This window comes from Triticum dicoccoides, chromosome 6B (assembly GCF_002162155.2).
Source record: "Triticum dicoccoides isolate Atlit2015 ecotype Zavitan chromosome 6B, WEW_v2.0, whole genome shotgun sequence".
Lineage (NCBI taxonomy): Eukaryota > Viridiplantae > Streptophyta > Magnoliopsida > Poales > Poaceae > Triticum > Triticum dicoccoides.
The window spans coordinates 591,804,888-591,811,220 of record NC_041391.1 but is presented as its reverse complement, the minus strand read 5'-3'; positions in this window follow the sequence as shown (position 1 = coordinate 591,811,220).

Sequence of the window (6,333 nt, the reverse complement as noted above, 5' to 3'; positions counted from 1 at the left end):
TACAGACCATCTATTCTGGGCACTGCTAAAAAATTCAACGAAATTTTGCATATTTCGGTGGGGTCCAAACTCTTTTAATCACAAAATTTCGAGTCACGTTAAAAATAATTTTCAAAAAATTATATCAAAATAAAATTCAAAAAACAATTCTCCGCAAAAAAAGAATGAAATTTAGAATATTAACTAGCAAGATGCCCGTTCGTTGCACGGAACATTAAGATGCATTTGTATGAGTAGTTTATCTTGTGGGAGAAAACATGATATTTTAATGTAATTGCCAGTTGGCTTTGGTTTTTATCTATACTATCTATACTACTATATAGTGTACGAGTTTTTAATAGGAGCGGACAATCAATCCTAACCATTTATGTCCTAGATCCAATGGCTGAAAATAGTAGGATTCGCAGTGAACAGTGCATGGTTGTTGCATCCATCATGTTCTAGTATGAACCGCCTAACACTTCTCAAGAGATGTGGCCCAAACTTATTGCTCTTTGGGCCAGACATGTTGTAGCTTGAGGTTGGGAACGAGTTGAGGGAGAAACATAAAGTAAATTTAAATTCATTTTTAATTCTTTTCTTTATTGACATTTTTTGCAGGATTCTTTATTAGCAAATTGTGGGGATTGCATATATTAATTCATACTTTCTTTATAATAAATTTATTTCAGCATCTATAAATCAAGAATTTTTTGCTTTGAATCAATCAGTAAGTCTATGTTTTTCCCTACCAAAACTCAGCCCATAAAGTTAAAATGTGCATTGCACGTGCATACATACTAGTAAGAGTAGAGAGTAGAGAAATCCTGAAAAAAATGATATTTTAATGCAATTGCCGGTTGGCTTTGTTTTAAAAATTTACATCCCATTTCTTACAACTTATAGCCCATTTTCTGGGGAAGGCCATTTCTTACAACTTACATCCCTCCTCGTCTTGAAAGATTTGCTGCCCAGCAGGGCTGATAAAAGCAAGTAGGCCTCGGTTTTGGTATTGTCCAAAAAAAGAACTTGGCTAGCCAATTTCAGAAAGAAAAATATATCAATTGGGCTCGTCATGTGCTTAATAAAAGCGTAAGCATGGGCTAGACGGGCCACAGCCCCTGCACAGCGCGTAGTTGAGCTCCGTCTCTGAAACTAAAAAACAACTGGGCGAGCTGCTGAGTCCCTGGTGTTATCCGCTTGTTGTGTGATTTTCTCGTTTATTGACTACATTGACAATGGTGTGGGACTTAGTTGTCAAACAATTAGGAGGAAGTATTTTTTTGGCTTGTAATAACGAGGCACCTGCTTGCGAAATGCAATGACCCTGGTGGGTCCCTACTGTCAGCCTCTCCATGTACAGTCATCTCCTGATTCCTCTTGGTTATTGACCATGTTGACAACGCCAGACGGCGGCGGGCACAGCGAGCGAACCAAGGCGGAGACTGACGGCAAGGCCTCGTACGGGAACGAACAGCAGTCGTGGAAGATGCGGCAGTGTAGTGGTAGGTGGAGGGGAGTACGAGGGCAACAACATGCAACTCAAGCATACAAATGGTACAAAAAGCTCAAGGATTAATTCTTCATCAAATTTTTAGACAAAACCAAGATTGAACATGACAGTAACATCTAACCAACCACTCTTTTTTGCAGTCACAAACAAATGGATCGGTCTGATCCATAAAATCAACATCCTGTGCAAAAAAATTATTCTAGGATGACTACAACTTGTTGTAAATAGAAGCCGAGCACGTTTAGAAGCCCATTTTTCCACCTAAAACTTCTTTTTTTGCTGTTCAACATGTCCGTCCGTGAGAAATCTCTTCCTGTAACAATTAAGCCTCATGGACAATAGTAACCTCGCATTCAACAGGAAGAATGTGACAAAGCTTCTGTTTGCCTGGTTGGATGCATGAGATCTGAGAAACGAATGTCATTGTAACCTCCCATTGTTATTGTCCTCAAACGAATGTCATGAGATCTGAGAAAATCCTTGTGCTTATTACACCACCGATTGGTTATATGTTTTTCTCCATGTGGTTCTACCTAAGTTGACATGAAGATTGAAAACAGTTAAGGTCTGAAAAAAGAGTATGTCGAAAGAACGATAGCTGAACAGTTAATTCTAGTACAATATGTACGGGCTTTCAATGTACATGAAATCATCACCTCTATGTATAAATTCCCCACAGATCGAAAGCATCACAGCAAGCCAATAATTATGTCTAGATCAAAACTATACATTCTGATATATATGATCTTGACAGAATCCAACAGCATTGATAGGCTATAAGTGGACGAACTCTTCATTGAGCATATAACATAATATTAGTACCAAAGTGTACTCCAAGATGATATAAAACTTATGCGCACAAATAAAAAATGCAGCATATGATTACAAATGTGTAGATGATAATATACGGTACCTGAAAAAGTGAGGAGCCAAACACCAACTCCTTGTGATTATTAAATGGGTCATGAATTACACCCAAGGTCTCCAGTTTGGGTGCAGATACGGCAGTTATTTGTGAAGGTGTATAACAATTATGAAGAAGCAACCTTTCAAGTGAAGGTGTATCTTCGATGATGAGCTATTGTCCTTTAAAACAAATTCCAATGCTTTTAAGGTGAGGCAACTTTATTCGGAGACAACTGATACCGATTTCAATTCCCAAAACAATCAGCAAGCGCTCCAGGGCAGGGCAACTGGAGTGAATGATGCTGTGTAGTGAGGCCTCCGACAGATAAACCACCACAAGCGTAAGTTTTTTTAGTAGTGGGAGTCAAAGCATTTGTACCAGATCGTCTGGTAGATGGCACCGGGCGATGGTGGCGGTGTGGAGAGAGGAGGAAAACCGCGAGATGGACAAAGGTGGTGTGGGCACGAATTCTTGGTGTGTTCATGGTATGAAACTTTTGTAGTAATGGTACAACTCAAACTGCTGGAGTTTTCCAAATTCAGGGGATGTCAGCCAAGCGTCCACCTTGCCGGGTATGGACAGCAGATAGCGTGTTGGGATGCAGAGGCATTGAACGGGGCCTTGCTGGTGAGAAGATACGATGGCTCTGAGGAGATAAAATTCAGGAAGGACAGATATCTAACGACCGTCGAGATTGAGGGGCGCGGCACTCCATAGAGGGCGCCACCGAGTTGAGAGGACTTGTGTGCGGCAACAATCCTTGGTGGGGAGAAGTGACATGATCTCCTCAAGGATGACGTCTGGGAGATCGCTGATGCGATTCTCCGGAGATTCTACCGGTTCCTCAGATCGGTGTGTGTGTGGGGGGGGGGGCTCGCCACTTCTCCCCGCGCTAGCGGGTGCAGGATTTACAACTGGCATCACCACTGGCTCGAGCCTCATCTTCTTGGCACTGGGGCCAGCCAACTCCATTTTCCTTGTGGGCATCGCACCGAGCTCACGGGTTTGAGCAGAGTAGCCAGAGATGAGCATAGTGGTAGTGCGAGTGGGGAAGAAGGAGGGCTGTGGATTTCTGTAGGAGTGGAAGAAGAAGAGCAGGCGTTTTCTGTACGAGTGAGGAAGCACTAACTACTCGCTTTTCCCCAAGAACCGCTCTCTTCTTTTGCGTTGCTGCATTGGAGCTGGCGCATGGACTTGGCTGACTGGCCATGCATGCAGGATGCATGTGCCCGCCGTCCACTACATGCGTCTGGTTTGTTCTATGCCTATTTAATAGGGTAGTTATGGAGTAAATTAAGGAGATTTATTTTCTGTGTGTGCATCCACCAAATTAGAGGATGTGGTACTGGATGCAGACACTCACATTAAACTAAGCTTCAGAAGATACGGTATGCATACTAACATTTAGAAGAACAAAAGTTCAGCATGTCTATGCATCTCAATGATTCACCATACTATAACCAATACAAAGCTGTGAGAAGGTGTGGAAATAAAGAAAATCGGTCGATGCTTCTCTGAGCAAAGGGCCTCCCTGTGCACACATTAATTTCCTGGCCGTGCTTGTTTCTTCTCAATGTTGCGAGCACTTTGAGCATGTTGGAAACTCCACAGGTAGCTAGCTGCCTCATCTTGCAATTGATGCTGACACATTTGCAGCAAACACATGAGGCAATAGAGATGACTCAACATGAGTCCATATTGTGCAGTTCCCCTGAAATCATATTCATTGTCCTGAATATGAAAAGATAGGAAAACAGTAGCTTGTAATGCCCCGGATTCGATGCGCCAGGTGTCTTCCAGTCATTCGCCATTGTTGCCATGTCATTTGCTTGTGTGTTGCATTTTGCCATGTCATCATGTGCATCTCATTTTGCATACATGTTCGTCTCATGCATCCGAGCATTTTCCCCGTTGTCCGTTTTGCAATCCAACACTCATATGTCCTCTGGCGTCCCCCTTTTGTCTTCTGTTGTGAGCGGGTGTTAAACTTTCTCGGAATGGCCCGAGGTTTGCTAAGTGGCCTTGGTATAGCATCGGTAGACCGCCTGTCAAGTTTCGTACCATTTGGAGGTCGTTTGATACTCCAACGGTTAACCGCGTAACCCGAAACCCCTCTCTCTTTGCATCCCAGCCCCTCTTCACCACAGCCCTTGAGCCCATCCAAACCCCCTCCATGCTCTCGGTCGTTTGATCACGATCGTGTGGGCGAAGACCGCACCCCATTTGGAGTCTCCTAGCTCCCTCTACCTATATATATGTGCCTCTCCCCCGAAATTCTCGCAGTCCAAACCCTAGCCTTCTTCCCTCCGTGCCGCCGGACAAACCTTCCGACCGCGCCGGACATGTCCTCCCTTCCCTCCACATCGCACGGCCAATCCCCGCGCGCCACCTCACCCCAGCGGCCGCTCCTGGCCAATCGGAGCGTGCCACATCACCCTGCCGGCCCCTCTCTCTCCTCCTCACCGTGCCAGGCCCGCCGGGCCCGGATCGGTCCCGCGGGGCCCATCTCCCCACCGCCATGACCCACGGGCGCTGCCCCGCGCGTTGCCCCATGCTCGCCGGCGGCGAGCGCCCTCGCCGCGACTCCGCCGCTCCCCGCCGACGACCTCCACCGCCGCCCGGTTGCGCCTCCCGACCGCGCCGTCCGGCCTCCATGCCGTCGTCGCGTGCCGGTTGCCGCCTCGGCGCGCCGGCCAGTGCCTCGCTGCCCCTCCTCTGCCGGTTCCGCGCCGACTCGTACCTCGCCGGCACCCGTGAGCTCCTGCGCCCGACCCATGCCGCCTTGGCCGGAGCTCCTCTCCCCGCGACCCCGCCGCCATGGACGCCGGCGCCCGCTCCCCGGATCCGGCCGGCCTCGTCCCCATCTCCGGCGCCCTCTCCGGCTTCGTCCTCCTCTTCTCTGGCCGCCGCAGCCCACAACTCCGGTGAACCTCGTTCTCCGCGCCAGATCCAGATCCATGTATGGTTGACCCCGAAAATTCCAAAGTCCCTGAGATTTTTGCATTATGTTGCCCTGTTCAACATGCCATAACTCCTTGCATATAGCTTCGTTTCGTGCATATTATATATCGAAATGTTCATCATGAGGTGATCTTAATTTTTTTCCATTGTGCCATGCTTATTTGGATCCATATTGATGCCCTAATCATCGTTGCAAGAGTGCTATATGATGTAATCTGCTGTCTGTTAACAGAAATTGGTGATTTGTCTTTTTCATTGCATTTTGTGTGTGCATCCTATGAGCTTGATGTCTACATGAGTTTTGAGCTACATCATGCCATCTTTACAGTGCGGCCATCCATGTTTTTTGTGTGTCTTGTAGTGAGTGCATAGAGCTCGTGAAGTAGGGTACTTGCTGTTGCTATTTTGTTAGTCTGAATCTGCTATATCATGATGCTATGTAAACCTGCTGCTACAAGTCATTCTATGCATAATATGGAGATGTTCACTATGTATGTTTTGTTTTAAATGTCATGCTTTATCCATCCATGCCCCTGGTTGCATTTATAGCCTGTTGTAGCTTGTTGTTATCATGCTCCAAAGTTGCTAAATAATGTTGCTGTCAGCCTGTTAACATGAGGTTTAGTTTTGCCATGTGTTTTGCTAGTGATCCATGCACCCTATGAATTTGCTCTTGCCATTCTTAGCTTCATAAACATGTATTCTTATTGTTGGTCACCAACATGCCTACTTATTGTTGCTGCTGCCATGTCTCAATCTGTCATATCATTTGCCATGTTTGCATGGATGCCACCATCTTTTCTGTTGATCTTTGGAATAAGTTCAGTAAGGGACTTTTGTTATATGCAATTAGTAGATGCATGCTATGCCTTTGGTTGCCATGATAAGTTCCTGTAGCATGTTGTTTGATACCTTGTAAACAGTGCAACTTGATGTTATTTCTGCCATGCCCAGTGATTTCTGCCAAGTCTGT